A 20,037-nucleotide genomic window follows, 5' to 3' on the forward strand; every position below is an offset into this window, starting at 1 on the left:
TGGCTCACGCCTGTCATCCCAGCACTTTGGGAGGCCGAAGCGGGCGGATCACCTGAGGTCGGAAGTTTTAGACCAGCCTCACTAACATGGTGAAACTCCATTTGTACTAAAAGTACAGAATTAGCCGGGTGTGGTGGTGCATGCCTGTAATTCCAGTTACTCTGGAGGCTGAGGCAGGACAATCACTTGAACCCAGGAAATGGAGGTTACAGTGAGCTGAGATCGCACCATAGCACTCCAGCCTGGGCAACAAAAGCAAAACTTCGTCTCAAAAAAAATTTAAAAAACAGAAAGGAAAAAAGAGAAATAGTCAGTTTCAGTCTATTCTGATTCTATTTTCTATAAGTAAATTTTTAAGAACAATAATTACTTGAATTTATGGCTACTGTAGGAGTTAATACAGTTTTAATCTAATTCCATAACAAAAGTACCCAAAATGCAGCCATGTAAACAAGACAAAATTTCTCTCATTTGTGTTTTTACTTTCTTTCTTTTATATCTAAGAGGACAGTGAGAACCTGTAATACAGCTTTGCCATGTTCAGTGCAAGGTTTCCTCACTATCTCCCAACTGGCTGATGGTGTGTGCATTGAGGGCAGGGGAGCAGACAAGAGAGTGCACAGATAATTCTTTTAAGAGCACAACTAGAATAATCAGACATCGTTCCTCTCCATATTTCATTAACTACAACCAGGAATTTCCCCACATCTAGTTGAAAGAAAGGCTTGAAAAGATGGCCTTTGGCTGGTTAGCCATCGTCAGGAAAGAAGAGGGTAAAGAATACTGGGGAAGAACTTTCAGTCTACCACCCAAATATCCAGGTATACAAGAAGAGGAAAAGCACAGTTGTCTTTTTTCAAGGCAATGATCAAACACCACTGGATGAGATTCCTGAACTTTTCAGCTATGGCAGTGAAATAATTTCCCTGATTATTGAGGAAGAATTATGTTATCTTGGAGGAATTTATTGTCCCTTATTACTTATGGTTCCTATTTTCATTTCTCTATGAGACTATTTGTCCATTACTGCTATAGCGACCATAACAACAGATTTGCCTATGACCATCTGATTTATATTCATTGTTTTGGTGTAATGAAAATATTCAGTAAATGAATTGTCTATTCTAAATATGTATCCATTTTATTCTCAGAAGTATTTAATTACCCTATAATTATTTTGTAAGGAAGAATTAGAAAATATTCTCTCCCTGGAGCTGCACATATTTTGTGATGTATATGCTGCAAAACCAGTAGTGGGGTGTAGGAGATACTTTATTTTTATTTTTATTTTTTTTGAGACGGAGTCTCGCTCTGTCGCCCAGGCTGGAGTGCAGTGGCCGGATCTCAGCTCAGTGCAAGCTCCGCCTCCCGGGTTTACGCCATTCTCCTGCCTCAGCCTCCCGAGTAGATGGGACTACAGGCGCCCGCCACCTCGCCCGGCTAGTTTTTTGTATTTTTTAGTAGAGACGGGGTTTCACCGGGTTAGCCAGGATGGTCTCGATCTCCTGACCTCGTGATCCGCCCGTCTCGGCCTCCCAAAGTGCTGGGATTACAGGCTTCAGCCACCGCGTCCGGCCTAGGAGGTACTTTAAAAGTCAAACACGGATTGACTTTTGCCGATCAATGCGATTCTTTCAAAACAATAGTGTGCTTTTGGTCTAGTTGCTTCCATTCAGATCCATGGACAAATTATCGTACCCAAAGACCTAACCCAGACAATGTTGCTATACATACAGACTATCTTTTTTATTTACTGGTTTCTTTGCTTAGCACATTCTGCTCTCCTTCAATTTATGGGTGTCTACTTTGAAGCTACCTGAAAACATTAGGTTAGGCAGGAAAGCATCACTCTTAGCCCAACCTTTGAAACTATAAAGCACTTCAATTAACTGAGAGGTTTTAATATGGGCACTTGAAGAAGTCAGAGGCCTGTTTACTGCCAGGCCTCCTTTTTTAGAATCACCTCTAGCCCGGGTACATATTGTCACAGAACTTTGCACAAGAATTTTCCTCAGCAGTTCACAGAGGTTACCTGTTCTTTTGGCAAGTAATCTCCCTTTTTAAGGATTGCAAATGACAGTTTTCTGAAATGCTTTATCATAGAGTAATGAGAATTACTAACTTTTTAGCCTGCAATATCTGTGTTCTCACCCATTCTCAATCCTTAGACCAAAGCTTCATTTTTTTTATTATGCTAGAGTACAATTTCTAGTAACCAAGTCATGTTTCATTTAAGATTAGATGCCATTAAAACGTAGAAAGAGACCCTAAAACACAGCATTTTATACAAGATAAAAATTTATGTCTCACTAAATATCAAGTGGTAGGTTGCTTGTCGTTGGCAGGACAGGACAACTCTTCGGTTCTCAATATGTGACTTCTGTCTCTGGATTCAGGGAAACAGCCTTTGCCATGAATGACACAGCTATCAGAAAGAGGGAAAGGTTCCAGAATATTGCATGCTCTAATCTTTAGGGACAAAGCCTGAAGTACCAATTATGTTCTGTTTAAATTCCATTGTCTAGAGCTTAGACACATGGTCCTACCTCTCAAAAGGGAGGCTGAAAAAGGAAGTCTTAAGTTGGATGGCATGTGACCAGTTGAAACTATTGTGGAAACAGGTTAAGAAAAGATATGGGGTGACAACTCTCGGTTTGATGCAATACTGTTATTCAGAAACAAATCTAAATATTTAAGGCAGGAAAGATTCATTTAACACAAAGAATAAACTACTTTTCGCAATGATCATAGGAAGAGCCACAGTTGTGGGCTCTAGGCTGGAACGTGGCACAGGAGAACTGACACACCCAGGGACTGAGATCACCACTGGAACTATTACCAATGAACAATCTGCTATAAAAGCAATCTCAAAATTAGAAAGCTGGGAATCAGCTGTCACCACTACTTTTGCCACAGCTGCCTCTCAACACCAAGGGAAGTGAAGAATAGATACTGTAGTATCACTTTGAAAAACAAGGCCTTCCTTGCCAGTAGACGAAATGGAAAGAAAGAAAGAAAAGGAAAGCAAAGGAAGGAAGGAAGGACGGAAAGAAAGAAGAAACAAGAGAAAGGAGAAAGGAAGGTGGAAGGAAGGAAGGAAGAAGGAGGGAAAGAAAGAAGAAAGTAAAGAGGAAAGAAAGAAAGAAAGAGAAAGAAAGAGGAAGGTGGAAGGAAGGAGGGAGGGAAAGAAAGAAAAGAGAAAGAAGAAAGGGGGAGAAAGAAAGAAAAAAAGAAAGAGAGGAAGGTGGAAGGAAGGGGGGAGGGAGAGAGGGAGGGAAAGAAAGAAAAGAGAAAGAAGAAAGGGGGAGAAAGAAAAAAGAAAGAAAGAAAGAAGAAACTCCTTGCGCATACCTTTTACCTTGTACAAATACAACTTCTTGGTAGAACTAACTCTCCTCCTGACTCTCGACTGCAAAGGCATACGGGAAGTGTCATTTTTAGCTTTTCAGAATCTAGAGTCAGGCATGTCCGCTTGGCAGAGGGTCGAAACATCCACCTCTGCTCCTGCTGAACAATAGGCACCACAGAAAAGCATATATTATTAAAGCATTATTTTTGTCCAAATGAATAATGAAAATGACAGATGACTGTTCAATCTACTCTTTTATATTAGATATATGGTGTACAACATGATATTTTGACATATACATTGTGGAGTGGCTAAATAAAGCTAATTACTATATACATTACTTCCCATACTTACCATTTCTTTGTAGTGAGAACACTTAAAATCTGTCTTACAAATTTTCAAGTATACAATAAATTGTTATTAACCATAATGACTGTGTTGTACAATGGACCTCTTGAACTCAGTTCTCCTGTCTAACTGAAATTTTGTATCTTTTGACCAACATCTCCCCAGTCTCCCTACCACAGCTTCTGGTGACCACCATTTTACTCTGCTCCTATTAATTTAACTTTTTTAGATTTCACACATAAGTAAGATTATGTAGTATTTCTTTTTCTATGTCTAGCTTATTTTACTCAAGATAATGCCCTCCAGATCATCCATGTTGTCGCAAATGTCAGGATTCCCTTCTTTTTATTAAGGGTGGAAGAGGATTCTATTATATATACGTACTCATTCTACTTATAGAGTAGTAGATGAATCTTTCATCTATGTTGATTCTCTGACAATGAATATCCACTTAAAATGACTGGTTCAAGTTTAATACAAAATATTGAGTCTCAGGTTGTATAAGGTTTAGAAATATCAGTATAATATTTTGTTTATGCTAGACATTAAACAAATAGTATTTTGGAATGTCTGAAAGCTCTATCTTTATAAAGAATTTGATATTCTATTGATTCATTTTTTTTCCCTCTTAGGCAAGTGAATGAATAAGCAATTTACTTTTTAATAGAACAGCAATGCAGCTAGCACTTAATTTCTAAATAACTTGATCGAAACATTTTCCTTTCTCTGGCAGTGTCCTATATTTGAAATAGAAATATTCAAGTAGTTGCATTATTATCTGCATCTGCCTTCATTTGTTTTTCACCCAGGTGCTAACTAGGTTCAGGTCACTCTACTAAGCAACAGAGTGGGAAATTGCTCTTGTAAGCTTCATGATAGCAGAAATCTTATTGGTCTTTTTCACCACATTATAACCAGTACTAGGCAGCTGCTAAGTACCCAGTAGATACTCTAACAGAAATTTTGACTTAAAAAGTGAGATCTTAGGCCTGGCGCGGTGGCTCACGCCTGTAATCCCAACACTTTGGGAGGCCGAGGCGGGCTGATTATGAGGTCAGGGGATGGAGCCCATCCTGACTAACACAGTGAAACCCCATCTCTACTAAAAATGCAAAAAAATTAGCTGGGCGTGGTGGCGGGCGCCTGTAGTCCCAGCTACTTGGGAGGCTGAAGCAGGAGAATGGCGTGAACCCGGAAGGCGGAGCTTGCAGTGAGCCGAGATGGGCCACTGCACTCCAGACTGGGTGACAGAGTGAGACTCCGTCTCAAAAAAAAAAAAAAAAAGTGAGATCCTGCTTTAAAATGGGTATATAAGAATAACATTAAAAAGAGAATGAGATGGAAAATGTGGAGCATATATGAAATATACAGGTAGCCAGCTTCGGAGTCTGGGTCACAACTCTTTATATTAAACTTTAAAGTCAACTCTGCTAAGTTCTACCTACTGGCCGAGCGAGTTTTGAAAAGTCTTTCCCAGGTTTTGAGCAAGACTACAGGCTGAGTAAGGATGCCTGCAGAACTTATCTTGTAGTGTGTGTTCTGAAAATTGAGGAATTTTGAACAAAGAAATTACATTAGTTTAGAGTAGGGGGAAATAAGCCTATTTAGAAAAAAATAGAAGGATATATATAATTTGACACTGATTTCTTAATATCACAAGCAGGAAAGTTTGAGAAGGCTGTTCACCATGACACTTAAAACTTTGCATCTCACAATAAAATGCATAAACAAAATAACCTAATTAATATTAACACAGTAGATAGGAAATGAAATAAACTTGCACTGTAAAGATTGATTTTTAAATAAAATTTGCATTTCATTGTTGAAGCTTGATCATTACATCTTAAATACTTTACTTAAAACGTGGAGTAGACTACTACCAGGTTAAAACAGAGGCTTTGTGTGTTTAAATTTTAGACGTAAGACATAGCCATGAAAAAAGTAAATTTTAGAAAAAGCGTAGTTGTTCTCCGGATTTCACTTTTAATTAAAAGTTCTACTAAAATGGGTAAGCATACATGTTAAACAAGGAAAGATAAAATATTGAAGAACATATTTTCAAAGGAAACAAAGTACAAGTTACATTTTGTACCCTTTCTTGTTAATGAATAATGACTATCAAACTGTTCTAACCTTAATCTTTCAGTTTTATCAAGATTAGATTGTTCCTTTTCAACCCAGTCCAGCTCTCATAAGTTCTCCTGTAAAATGTATGAGCCTACTTTAATGTGTGGTAAGAGATTTGTAGATCCAAAATGTTTCAATTTTTGAAAGGACTATTTTTCTTAAATAGTGGCTCATTTTAGGAATTAATTTAAAGAGATTTTTAAGGGTTTAGCATAAATGTATTTGGAAAAAATCACTACATGTAAAGCTATTTTTAAAGTCATCTATCTCCTCAGAGTTCCAAAGCTAAGAATTGCAGCTCAGGTTATTATTAAAATATAAAGGTATGATTGTTTTCCTGTATGGCATCACCCTCCATTTCTAGGTCAAGCTCCCATTGTTCTGTAACCTCTCACACCTTTGTAGCTTAGAACAGAAGGGGTACAAGGGTCAGGGGATGGTGTTGTACAACTGTGAACCTTCAATACTGTAAATATCTTTCCATGAGTAGCCCTGAAAGTGATATAATTTGCAACTTTCTCTTCTCTACCCTTCCATGTAAGAAATCATTCTTACATAAAACTAATATAAATCTAAAAACAAGAAAAAAAAAAAAAACAGCAACAACAAAAGGTTCCTACGACATATTTTGGAAACAAGAGTAATCCAATTTATTTGTATTTCCTAAAATTTTCTCCCAGTAAAGCAGGCCTGCTTCTGGCGGATCCTATTTTACTTGGATTTAATTATATAATTTCTTTCGTTGTGTCAGAGTCTTCACACATTGTTCAATTTCAAGAGCAGTACACCAAAACAATAAACTACCCAATCTACTTGCTAATCTTATAAATATTGTTTTATTTTGCTGTTTCTTTTCAAATGTTATTAGATTAAAAATAATATTTAAATTGAAATTTACTATGCATCCTAAGGTTAAACAAAAAATTAATATCTTTCTAAATTAGAAAAAAAATTGAACTTATTAAATTCTAACTAAATAAAGAAAATACCTCGATAGTTGAAACTCACAGAATGGCTAGAGTCCCTTTTTCAAGGGCTCACCTCTGCTCCTGCAAATTGAGACCACTTGTTTCACCACATCCAACCACCTCCATGTTTAAATACATAATAACCTTAGCTCTAATTTGAGGGGAAATATGCTGGCCTTACACGTTTTTTTTAAAATATATTTTCGTTTGTATATTGCTGATCAGTATGTTTGGCCTGAATTCTGTTTAGCACAGAGAAGCTAATTTATTGTTAGGTTTTTGGCTTACATCCTCTATTCGTCAGTGCAAACCTTTTTTTTTTTTTCTCCATATAACCCTTCAGGGTTTGATGAAAAATAGATTTCCAAACACGCCCAACCTGCCAAACAGGAATAAAAGCTTCCAGTGGAAGCATCACGTTCCCTTGAAATAGAAGTGTTTTAGCTTGTGTGAGCGTATTTGACTCTTTAAAAGAAATGAGATCGTGTTTCATTTCAGGAAGATATATGCGTCAGGTAAGAAACTAAAACAAATAAACTTCCTATACTTAACTACATAGCATGATATTTCGATTCAAATATATCATTGAGGCAAAATAGCTCTTTAATTATACTGTGATACAAAAATGGTAGATGAATTTAAAATCAGAGTGAGTTTGTGCCGTATTTTGAAACAGAGATATCTGGCTTGTAAATATTCCCCAAAATCTACAACTAGAAGATTTATCTTTCCTGAATAAGCTATTCTTTCTCTCTTTTCCCCTCTCCCTCTGCCTTTTTCTTTCTCTCTCTTTCCAGCTAGCTGACACCACAGATTGCATTTGATATCATACCATTGCATCAGAGCCTTGAGCTAATTGTTTCATTCATGTCTGCTGGTAGATTTTTCTTAGTGTACACTTTTAGTGTCTTGAAGCTCGTGCCACTAGCCTGTAGATGTCATCCCCATGGTGGCTCCCAGAGGAAATTCTTGTTAAATGGAAGGTGGAATTGCTTAACATATGGGATCCAAACTAGCCACAACTCCTGCTGGAGAGAAGCTCTGTTCTATTTCCATTTGCTCCCTCAGTGCTGGGCTCCGTCTCTCTGCTGTCTGCCTCCCTCTTTATTGGTAGCTCACTGAGACCAATGTGAACCTATTGTGTGTCCCAGTTGCTCCCTTATGTTCTTGTCTGATGAACAATTCTATTTCTGAAGCTTGGGATTAAGTTAGAGATAAGATATACCCCATTCTTTCAAACTAATCATCATACATAACTTGTACATAGTGATCACCTTTTTAAATGCATTAGCTAATGTAATTATTGCATATTAGGAAACAGACTGAGAGCTAGGTTAAAGAATACATACCACTCATGTCATTAATAATGTTATTAAGAGCTTGGATTTTAATCAAGGTTTTCTTATTCCAACTCAAGGGCTCTTTCCATGACATGTTATTTATTCTCCACGCATGTCTATCTGCCATCTAAACCAGGTAAAAAGCAAGTTTGTGAATTGAGCATAAGAAAATAGCTCACCATGTGTGAGCTGGCAAAAAACAAAACAAAACAAAAAAAAGACAACTTCTACCTCCTATAGAAAGGGTTCATAGTAAGTAGGTGAGTCTTCACTGATTCATTGAATAAACAAGATCCTGTGATGCCATTGTGAACCCCAAGGCTATGGTTTCACTTTTTCTTCTGCCTGAGCTGGAGTCATTTTGGTCGTGAGGAAGCTCTCTTCAAGGAAGCAAAACATGGTACAATTCTCTTAGAGCTTAGGAAGAAAACATGATGAAGTAATCCTTTCCAATCTAGAAAAGCATCGCATTGTATTTCTAACTACATTATTGCTATTTTCCAAATGTATGATCTGATGAAATGGTATACAGATAATCATAGCAAAAGAAAAAAAGAATGATTAAATTATTTAGGCATAAATCCATGTTAACCGTTATGAGCTCTTAGCAATAGACCTTTTATGACAAAACTCATGCATTTTAAATTATTATGATTTATTTTTCTGTTGGCTAAAATATTTTCAAGAGTTTTTCAGCTGTAAAATAAGAGTGATGTGTATCTTTGAATTTCTTATGCAAAAATATGTATTTTTCTTGGCAACCTTATTTTTTATCTCAAAGTTTTTCTAATTTTATTGTGGTTTTTCACTGTGCAAGTTATTTAAAAATGTTTTTTAAGTTTAAAAACATGAGTTCTGTAACTTATCTTATTTTTACTGATTTTGACTACATTGGGGACAGAGAAAACAGTCTGTATAATACTGACTTTGAATTATATTAAAATTAGCCAAATATATGATCAGTTTTCATAAGCCATCTTGTCCTTAGAAAGGTGTAAATTCCAATACTGGATATAGTATCTTATATATGTTCATTGAGTTAAGCTTGTTAATTGTATATTTTTGACTGATCACTCTACAAATGATGTGAGATTACTATTTCTTCCATTATAAATGCGGCTATAGCAGTTTCTCCTTGTAGCAATACAAACTGTTGCCATTTAAATTTCAAATGAATTATTTTTAAGTGTAAAATCTGTGATATGCACCTGGTGAACTGAATCTTTACCTCATAAAGTGTTATTCTTTACCTCCTGAATTATTTTTTCCAATAGGTCTGTTTTGTCTTTTTAATGTAATGACATCAGTTTTTTGTTGTTGTTGATATTATTACAAATTGTGATACCTTTTTCATCTTTTTAATTTTAAGCAGCCCTTATCCTTATCCTTCAATTTCTGCTATATCTGTAACAAATCTCATTTAGCTTTTTTTCTTAATAAAATGTAACAATCTATAGATTTTATATGACATAACCAATTTACATTTATGTGTTTCTGATATATACCTTTTCATTCCTTCCTCTTAGAGAACATTTATAGTTGTGCTTTAACTGAAGATAGGACAAGGCAATTGTTTGACTTCAGCTGATTGAAACCGGTGCCACCCTTTTCTCATCTTTTCTTCTCACTTAGGAACTCCTTCCAACTTGCTCGATGTTTGTTGTTTTGTTATTGTTTACATTCTTCTCTTTCTACCAGTAGAAAATATACCCTGTATTATCTGAATATACATTTCTTATCTAAAAATTTAATATGCATTCTTCAGAAATCAAAATTTATCTATATCTGTACTTTCTCAATATAAAAATTTTTAAAGTTGGATTGCTCGACCCCCACTTATATAGCATTATAGTCTAGTATTTAATTATATCTTACTTATTTTGCTTTCCAGATTAGAAATTGTTATTGTTTATATAGTCAACGTTAGTTCAGAATTAGCCACATATTTACTATCATATTCACTAACCTCCCCTTCTGGTATTTTCAGACCTTCCCTGGGATAATTTTCCTTCCACTGTTAAGCACATTCTTTAAAAATTTCCATTAATGGTAATGTTCTAGAGATAAACAGGTTATGAGAACACATTTTTACTTTGTTCTGCTTTTCGAAATGCAGTGTTGTTGAGTATTGGCTTATATTCGTCATCTTTTTTCTTCCCCCGAGATCACATTGGCTTCCTCCTTTGTTGTGATATTTTTCCTTAGGTCCCATTATGATTACTTTCTTGTTACTGTGCATCTTTGAGTAGGAGTCATTTTTTTTTTTTCTGGAGACAGCTATTTTTTGGAATATTGTATTTGAGAACAAAAGAAGAAAATCAGCTGTGTGAGCAGACAGGCTGAATTCAGATCTATTGTTTCTGAACACTTTCTCATCAACACTCAGCCTTGTGAGAAAACTCTCTCCGGGCGTGGGGAGAAAAACCATCTACCTGGCTCACAGTGCACAGTGTCTTTTGCAGATTGAGATCAGTGTCACCACTCTTTTCTCTTCTGTCTTACCAGACTAATTACAGCCGTAAAAGTCTGCATGGGACATATGAACACTTGCTCATTCAGCAAGCCTTTTCCTCAATGATTTTGAGAATTCTTAGAGTCTTCATAACATTCTCATCTCATAGTACTGAAATAATTTTATAAGCATCAGCTTGATTATTTCATGGTTGTGTGCGTTTCTATATTTTTGCGTATACACATATGTGGCTATTTATTCAAACGCCAAGGAGAAAAGCCTTCTCCAGAATAATTAGCGGCAAATTTTTCTTTAATCTGTACTTTGGCCACTTGGGCTCTGGTTAAATCCCCTTCTCAAATATGTCCTTGATACTTGGTTTCTGATGTGAGAAAATTATTTTTTACATTTTAAGTATGTTCATTTATGCTTCATCATTTAAGAAATCGTGAACAAATTCAAAATTAAACGCAAAACAAATGTTTTTGTATGATTTATTGATAAAAGGATTCAATCTTTAGCAGATGGAAAAGGTAAATATATAAAGTATAAATATAAAGTTAATATTAGTTAATAAATTGAGCTGGTTATAAAATTCCAGAAGTTTCCATTAATTCATCTTAAAACACACACTTTTATCTGCTTCATAAATGCCTATATATATATTATAATTTACATAAAAATTTCAATAAAATGGTCTTGATGCTTTTAGCCTACAGTTTTCTGTTACTAATATTGCCTCTCTTGCTTCATTTTGCATGTCTCTCTGTGTGTGTTTGTGTAGGTGTGTATGTTTGAGTAATATATTTGGCAATACTTTTAACTTTGCTTTAATTTTTTCATGTGTTTCTGCTGCAAAAACTATGCAATAGGCCGGGCACGGTGGCTCATGCCTGTAATCTCAGCACTTTGGGAGGCTGAGCTGGGCAGATCACCTGAGGTCAGGAGTTCGAGACCAGCCTGGCCAACATGATAAAACCCCGTCTCTACTAAAAATATAAAAATTAGGCAGGCGTGGTGGCAGGTGCCTGTAATTCCAGCTACTTGAGAGGCTGAGGCAGAAGAATCGCTTGAACCTGGGAAGCGGAGGTTGCAGTTAGCCAGATTGTGCCATTGCACTCCAACCTGGGGAACAAGAGCGAGACTTCATCAAACAAAACAAAACAAAAACACTATGCAATAGAAAATTTGTATTTGCATAATGTTCTTAATCCTATTAACTGCTTATATTTATCATCATTAGATGTCAGTGATCCTAGAGGGCCTGTTCTCTTTGCTATTCTTAAAACATACTTTTAATTTCCTGTATTTCTGCTGAATGTAATGTAAATGTTATCACATTTTGATTCCTCTAGTGTTTTGGAAAATAAGGACGGTATTTTTCTCCTACTAATAGGTCTATAATACTTAATAACTCTCTATATACAAACAAATATATATGAACTTGTAAAAAAATTGATAGAAACAGAACAGCATGTTTTATCCCCTTTCCTCCCCTTTCCTCTAGTAAGACAGAAAATTTACCATGCCTTTCAGTTTTAGTTGAAATACAATCTAAGACTCTTCATCTTGCTCATTAATACGGAGTAAATTTTGAAATTATTAAATTATATTTGCAATCATTATTTAGACCTAATCAATGTTAACTGATTTTTAAAGAGTTACTATTAGTTCCCTATTAGTGAGTTCTTATTTTGATTAAAAATTTGTGGCCTGATGCACGTTACTCATTAGAAGTGCACAAAGGTTTGTGAGCACTTACATATGTTCGAATATGTTTTAGCTGCTCTCACATACAAAACACAAACTGAATTCTTGGTATAGAACATATTTACCTTTAGAACTATGTAGACATAGTTCCATTATCTTAAGGCAGTTTGTCTTTAAAAGTAAACTGTATGTCCAGATGGATTTTTCTTTCTCCTCCTCCTTTTTCTTCCTCCTCTCTTCCTCTCTCCCTCCCTCCCTTCTTCCTCCTCCTCCTCCTCATTCTCTTCTTTTTCTTCATTTTTTTCATGTTGAGTAAATGCTTCATTTTGAAATTATCACAGTATACGTATATTTTCTGGTTATGTAGATATGTGCCATATACATATGCAGATGTGATATGCATATTCAGGGTTTTCTTTTTTTGCCATCTTCAATGTTGGTTGTTTCTACTTTTTCTGATTTATTTTTAGGATTTCCATAACATAGTGATAGTTCTTTCCATGAATGTTACAATTATAGTATCACTTCTTATACATTTCTATCACTTGTTCCTCTTATTCTGTATTCATAGTATTTCTCAATTTTTATTTCAAAATTTAGTTTTCTGATGTATAAATTCTGCTTTAAGGAATATTTTAAATATGTGACTGAATTTTCAGGTTCTTCACATCTCAGTATCCCATTAAGCTCCATTTTATTGACATCTCCTTCTCAATTTCTTTTTTTCATTTTGTTTGCTACTTTTTAATTTTATAGAGTATTTAATAGAACACATGATTTCTTAATTTTATCAATCACATATAACTACTCTTTTTATAATAATTACTTCGTTATACATAACATTTATTTTTCAGAAGTAAGATCTTTTATGTCTTGATAAGCACTCACTTTATTTCTTGTAGTATATTCTCATATCTATATTAACACATTTTTCCTAAGTACTCATCCTTTGAATTCTCTCCATTGATGACTCATAAATAATGTCTGCAGCTTATCTTGCCTGGTTCCTCTCATTATTGACCTGTTAGAGCATGTTTCTCAGATTTTCAACTAAAGGGATGGTAAATATGAAAAGACTTCATCTGATTTCTGGTCACTAGCAGTCACAATTTCTCTAAATTCTGGACTTCATCTATATTGCTTTCATCGTCTGATTGACTATTTTGAGAAGGTATACATATCTAGGTAATTCTAGTCAATATATAGTCCTTCTTTTGCCAGTAGTGGACTGTTTTTGTACTTTCTCATGGCATTTTTTGTATCCCAAATATTCATCCCCCATTCCTACATGAGGCAAAACATCCCCCATTCCTACATGATGCACGTCACCATAGACGCGACATTTTGCATTAATGCAAATTTTAGTCTTAGAAAGCATGTAGAAAGCTAAGTGGCCATGTGGCCCTCGTTGCTACTGAAAGGTGTTGCTGTGCAACAGTGCAACCTTTTTAGAGTGGTAGAGGGAATTGATCAGACCCTGTATCTCTCAATCCAGCAGTAGCAGGAAAATGAACCATCTCTTTACCATTTTTTTCAGGCTGGCATATTTATTCTCCTCCAGATACTAAGCAAGTACCAGCCAGTACGTGTGGATGTTTTCCTTCCATTTCTGTTTAATCTGTTTTGACTGACATATGATAAAAATTTAGTTGACTGAATGCATGTCAGTCTTTGCGGCTCGTAATGCTATACTACCAATGAATTTTTTGTTTGCTTGTTCAATTCATAAGATATTTGCTTAATTTTTTGAGTTATGTTACCAGCCAGATACCATTCTACAGCAAGTCAACTGTATTGATGTTAAGTGTCTTGATTTTCATTGTTATTTAAATTATTATTATTCTAAGATTAGAGATATCATTAAGGATATTATTTCCTAAAACCACAGTCTATTTGACCAGCTTTTAATTTTATAATTTGTAACCTTTTTCAGGTTATTGCAAAGTTTTCTGAATTTTTCTACCTATTTATTCTTTCACTCAACCTTACCATACTAATTCATTTAACTCTTATACTACATTGATTTTTACATGAATTCCCACTGTTGTGTTTCCTATGCAGTGAATCATATGACATAATTCAGATACTTGTTTTAAATAGTGAAAATAAAATGTGGTTATTCAAACAGTGCATATTAGCCATATTTTAAAAAGTAATTTTATATGGCATATATCATTGTGTGTGCTGTGTTCTCAGAAGCATTAAAAGTACCAGTATATTCACCTTATTATTGGTTTTACCTACATTTACCTTTCAAAAAAAAATTCTAGCTCTTTCTCTAAATCATATTCATATCCAATATATCATTCACCATAACAATAACTTTGTCGAAGATTCAGTCGAAACTTAGATTTCTTTCTTCCTTTTTTTTAAACAGAATCTCACTCTATCACCCAGGTTGGAGTGCAGTGGTGCATATTGGTGCACCAACCTCCACCTCCCGGGCTCAAACAATTCTCATGCCTCAGCCTCCCAAGTATCTGGGATTACAGCCGTGCATCACCACACCTGGCAATTTTTTTTTTTATTTTTTAGGAGAGATGGGGTTTTGCCATTTTGACCAGGCTGGTCTTGAACTCCTGGCCTCAAGTCTATCCTCCTGCCTTAGCCTCCCAAAGTGCTGGTATTACAGGCGTGAGCCACTGTGCCAGCTGAAACTTAGATTTCTTAAGAACCTGTATCCTCATGCTAACAATTATGTTAGTATTAAACATCATTAAGTAGGTTTTCATATTTTTGGTATTTTGAATAATTAATTCACCTATAAATTTTATTTTTTTGGTGAAAAACATCCACATGTTTCTAGCCACTAGAACAGCAATAGATACATCAGGGTATGTGTAATTTCTCTCCCGTTTCCTGCATCTGACAGAGGGCAGTAATGAAGCATTACCTCCCCTAAGTTTTCCTCATCCATACAAGTCTTCTCAAATCATGTCCTGGAAAGTGACTACCATATAACGGGATTTCATGTAAGAGCTATAATTATTTACCACTTTGGTTTCAGAACAATATTAGAGTTCTCCAAAGAAGAAACTATTATGGAATTATTTGTTTCTGCTACTTACTTCCATTCACAGTGAAATATTCATAAAAACCTTTTGCATGAGTGGAAAATTTTGCTGCATTACATTGGTAACTAACAATAACACGCAAAATGGAAATAAAGATGACAATATACATTCTTTTATTATTATCAGTTAAAATACATAGAATCAGTTAAATAAAACAGACAAAATTAATAGATTAAGGGATACATCCAAATAGCAATTATAAAATGATGTGGCTACTATTTGTCAGACACTGATAAGTTACTTTTTTTGTTTTGTTTTTTGAGATGGCATCTCGCTCTGTTGCCCAGGCTGGAGTGCAGTGGCGGGATCTTAGCTCACTGCAACCTTCACCTTCCGGGTTCAAGCAGTTCTCCTGCCTCAGCCTCCCGTGTAGCTGGGATTATAGGCATGAGCCACCATGCCCTTCTAAGTTTTGTATTTTTAGTGAAGATGGGGTGTCACCACGTTGGCCAGGCTGGTCTCAAACTCCCAACCTCGGGTGATCCACCCACCTCGGCCTCCCAAAGTGTTGGGATTATGGGAGTGAGCCACTGAGCATGGCCCAACAAGTTTTTGTTAAATGATAGTTATTAACACTATGGAAGGTAGTTATTAATATCTTTATTTTTATTAATAATAAATTTGAGATGTTAGAAATGTTTATTAATTTACCCAAAGTCATGCAGCTATTAATGAAGACTAAAGATGAAACTCTCTTGAGCCCATTTTTTTTTCTCATTAACCCCCGTTACCTTTGACTAAATGGTGCTGAAATTCTGCTTTAGTTTTGCAGAATTATGTTGAGCTTAGGGAATAACATTAAATGTGGCCCAAGGACTACTATTGTTTTCAAGGAAAATCTGCAGTGGCTTAGTTCCCAAGTGAGGTAAAACTTATCAGTTAAACCAGTCCCAATGGTTTTGGACTAGTATTCTATAAAATGTAGGCTAGCTCTACAATGATCTATAGTTTTACTCTAATTCTAGACCATTTAAAATAACAGAAAACAGTCTATTGTGGGTACTTTACAGTTAAAAGATATAATGCTTTATAAATATAAATCCTCTTAAGGGATAGTTTCATATTTCAAAAATGTAACTTTGACATGCCTGAAGTTGTTTACTAACATACCAACTCCTTTTATTATTAAATTATATACATTTTAAAAGGCATTTAAATTAAAAATATAATTTTAAGAACTACATCCGAATTGATTAGCATTTTTTCCCCATAAAAGCAAGAAGAGCGACAGACTCTCAATTTGAAAAATACACAGTGGGACACATTCTTTCACTTGAGATGTAATCCATGCAAGATGTTTTGCTGATATTTTTTTAGGCTTCCTTTACACTGTTTTTGTAAGGAAGACTTGATTCTCCCTTAGGACTCTGTTCTTTTGCAACACTCTAGTGGAAGCTCTTCATTGTCCCATGCCTCACATACCAAGGAATAGGAGACAGGCCCACATTCTTCTAAATGACTGTTGACTACCAGGCCACTCCTTTTCAACACAGTATAAAATTCCACTCCTTACACTCCCCAGACATCCTTCTCTACTGCCCCGTGTGTCTTCTACTTGCTGACCTCCTCTGACCTTGTTCCTCCACGTCTCTTAGAGACTTTTCTGCTAGTTACACTCGGCTCAGCATTTTCATTTCACACACTAACTCCAGCCTTCCCAGAGAACTTCAAAGTCATTCAATCATGATTTTTCTAAACAAGGTCATTTATTCCTTTTAGTAATAAAATACTCATGTTTTTCCCTAGGCCCATGGCAAACAAAATAAGAGACTGCATTTCCAGCCTTCCTGTTGTTATACATTCAGGGCAATGAGATGTGAGAAGAAGTGATATCTGCAGTTCTCAGTCAGGTCCTTAAAAAGAAGCAGCTTGCTTTTCACTTATTTTCCTCTTACCAGGACCACAAGTGGACAAAGTGAGATGGCAGTGGCTTATTATTTTTCTCCTACCTCTCAGACTATTCTGTACTTTTCTCGTTGGGGTCCATCCATCGTTATATACTGATTGTCTCTTATACTGAGATTTTATTCTCATATTGATATCTCTTCTTAATCTCTTAACCTTCTTTAAAAGAGGCTTATGGAATAAACCATAAGATATGTCACCTCAATTCAAGACCCACATGTAACAACTGCTTATTCAGCATCTTCATGTAGATTTTGTACAAGTCCTTCAGTTTCATACATCCAATGAATCATGCTACCTAATACTTTTTAAATTGATGATATTCGCAACTACACAAAATAAAGGTACAGCTTAATGTGCTATTAGAAATTGAACAACCTTGTAATCACCTCCCATGTCTAGAAATTTCCTAATGTCCAGAAAGCCCTGCTTACTCTCCCAAACACAATGCCCTTTCTCTCCCCAAGGGTAAACACTCTTCTGACATCATTTCTGTACTTTTCTATATAATTTCTTCAAGCAAGTGTTTATTCCTAAATTGCATGGCTTTATTTTCCCTTATTTGGAGAGTAGATATTTTAAAGTATTTTTAAATTAATGTATTTCTGCTCCATTTATTTTTTTCTAGAAATTTACTTGTTAAAGAAACCATATTATTTTTTCTGTACAGATTTCCACCTGATTTAGTTTAACATGTCTCTGCCCTCTATATTTCCTGGGCATTGGTAATTAAATCTAGAGGCTTAATCAAATATATTCAAGTTAGAATTTTTGGCAAGATTTCTTCATGGTAGTTTTGAATTCTTTATCAGGAAGCACAAAACACCTGGCTGCCTCTCTTTTTGTGATATTAGCAGTCACCAATGCTTGATGCCTAGTTTTTATAATTCATTAGTTGCTGTAAAATATTGATAATGCAATTTCATCACTTTCTTCATTTATTGATTTCTCTTCTACAAAGAGAAACTTTGCCTCATCTATTACTTATTTATCCAATGACAGCTTTATTTTAGCTATAACAAAATAAATGTTTGATTGTTTATTAACCCTGCATTGTACAAAGACAATTAATTCATTGTGCATGAACGTGTGTCATGTGAATTCATGGATATAAACATATTTGATATTAGCCAGTAAGAGCCTCTTTGAGTTAGCTCACAGGTTCTATTGATTTACCCTCATATTCTTTGATGTCTTTCTTACTCACTAGAGTCACAGGACATCCCAGCTCATTGTATACATTATCTGCCCAAACCTGAAGTCAACTGGTCCACCAAGCAACCTTGCTTTCTTTTAGTAGGTAATGATGTTTGAGTACCACAATCTGAATGTGAGGAATGCTCATTGTACTGAAATGAACGTTACTTCTAGGCCTTCCAAGGAACGAAGTTATAAGAAATGACACACACAAACACACACATACACACACACACACACACACACACACAGAGAGAGAGAGAGAGAGACAGAGAGAGACTCTGGGGATGCTAGAATTACTCATTTTTAAAATCCAGCATTATACACAAAATATTATTAGGATAAAAATTCTAATACAGTCACTTATATGATTAATAAAAAGTTTTCTTAAAAATGCATACATTATTTTCATGTCCTCCACCTTTTACTAAAGTTGAACTGTGTCTATGTTGTCAGTTCAGATAGCCATATTAAACTGTCTTCAATATGTCCCTCATCTGTCTGAGGTCTCTAAGAAAACATGTTATATATTTAATTCTCACCAACAGCCTTTATGTTGATATATCTCTGTCATTTTGAGTGTCTGAAGCTTATTCTGCAGTATTTATTAATAAAAGTCCATAAGAACAATATTTCCTGAGTTCCTGCATGTTTCCTCAGTTCCGGAGCCATGACAGCATGAGAAGCTTTAATTTTGAAGTCAGTTTATGTCCTTGGTTCAATTTTCTTTTCTTGAATATCTAAAATATATCATATTATTTGCTTCTGTCACAAGGTGTTGCTGCCAAAAAGTCTGGTGACAATTTTCCTTCCCATAAGATTACAAGACTATTTTGGTCTTTTTCACTGCTGTGACTCATGACCTAATACTTTGTAACAAAGTGCCTTCTCATGTCTTCACCTGTCTTCATTCACTTCATCTTTCTCCTTTTATATTGCACATCTTTTAATCCTATTTATTTATTTTTGAGATAGAGTTTTGCTCTTGTTGCCCAGGCTGGAGTGCAGTGACGTGATCTCCATTCACTGCAACCTCTGCCTTCCAGTTTCAAGCAATTATCCTGCCTCAGCCTCCCAAGTAGCTGGGATTACAGGCGTGCACCACCACACCCTGCTAATTTTGTGTATTTTTAATAGGGACAGGGTTTCACCATGTTGGCCAGGCTGGCTTCAAACTCCTGACCTCGTGATCCACCCACCTCGGCCTCCCAAAGTGCTGGGATTATAGTCGTGAGCCTCCACGCCTGGCCTATCTTCTATTTTTCTTACTCCTGTTTTTCTTCCTTCTTGTTTTTGACTTGACTGCCAAATTGATATCCTCTGTATGGAAACCAATTTAAGAACCTCCTCTTCCTCTTCTCAATCTGTCAGAAAAACTACTTCCTTCAAGTTAGCTTAGGAATCTTCTATTCTTGAAATCTTACCCCACTCACTTTGACACACTGAAATCTTCTTTTCCTAATGACACTGCTTACAGTTTTAATGTAAAAAAATTCTCTGAGCAGCAAATAAATTATTGAAAATAATTTTCCAATCCTCTCAGTCATTACTAAGAGAACACTCAGTA

The 20,037-nt window shown here is 35.4% G+C and overlaps 1 protein-coding gene and 1 long non-coding RNA gene across 10 annotated transcripts in view; one reads left to right on the top strand and one right to left on the bottom strand.

Moving 5' to 3' along the window:
- The window catches only part of PIK3C2G (phosphatidylinositol-4-phosphate 3-kinase catalytic subunit type 2 gamma), a 423,460-nt gene that overhangs the window by 11,989 nt on the left and 391,434 nt on the right, over nt 1–20,037 (top strand). For 2 of the 9 annotated variants that reach the window (XM_015151210.3, XM_077953130.1), the window contains exon 1: nt 7,188–7,307. The exons of 4 other annotated variants lie outside the window; for them this stretch is intronic. The gene's annotated coding sequence lies outside the window, so the exon portion shown is untranslated. Of the gene's footprint in view, nt 1–7,187; nt 7,308–8,465; nt 8,533–20,037 lie in introns of those variants that run through there. 3 more of the 9 variants (XM_077953132.1, XM_077953129.1, XM_077953133.1) reach the window with 3 other exon arrangements.
- The window catches only part of LOC144332681 (uncharacterized), a 60,980-nt gene that overhangs the window by 4,502 nt on the left and 36,441 nt on the right, over nt 1–20,037 (bottom strand). The gene's annotated exons all lie outside the window — the stretch shown is intronic.

Source organism: Macaca mulatta, chromosome 11 (genome assembly GCF_049350105.2).
Source record: "Macaca mulatta isolate MMU2019108-1 chromosome 11, T2T-MMU8v2.0, whole genome shotgun sequence".
In the NCBI taxonomy this organism is placed as follows: domain Eukaryota; kingdom Metazoa; phylum Chordata; class Mammalia; order Primates; family Cercopithecidae; genus Macaca; species Macaca mulatta.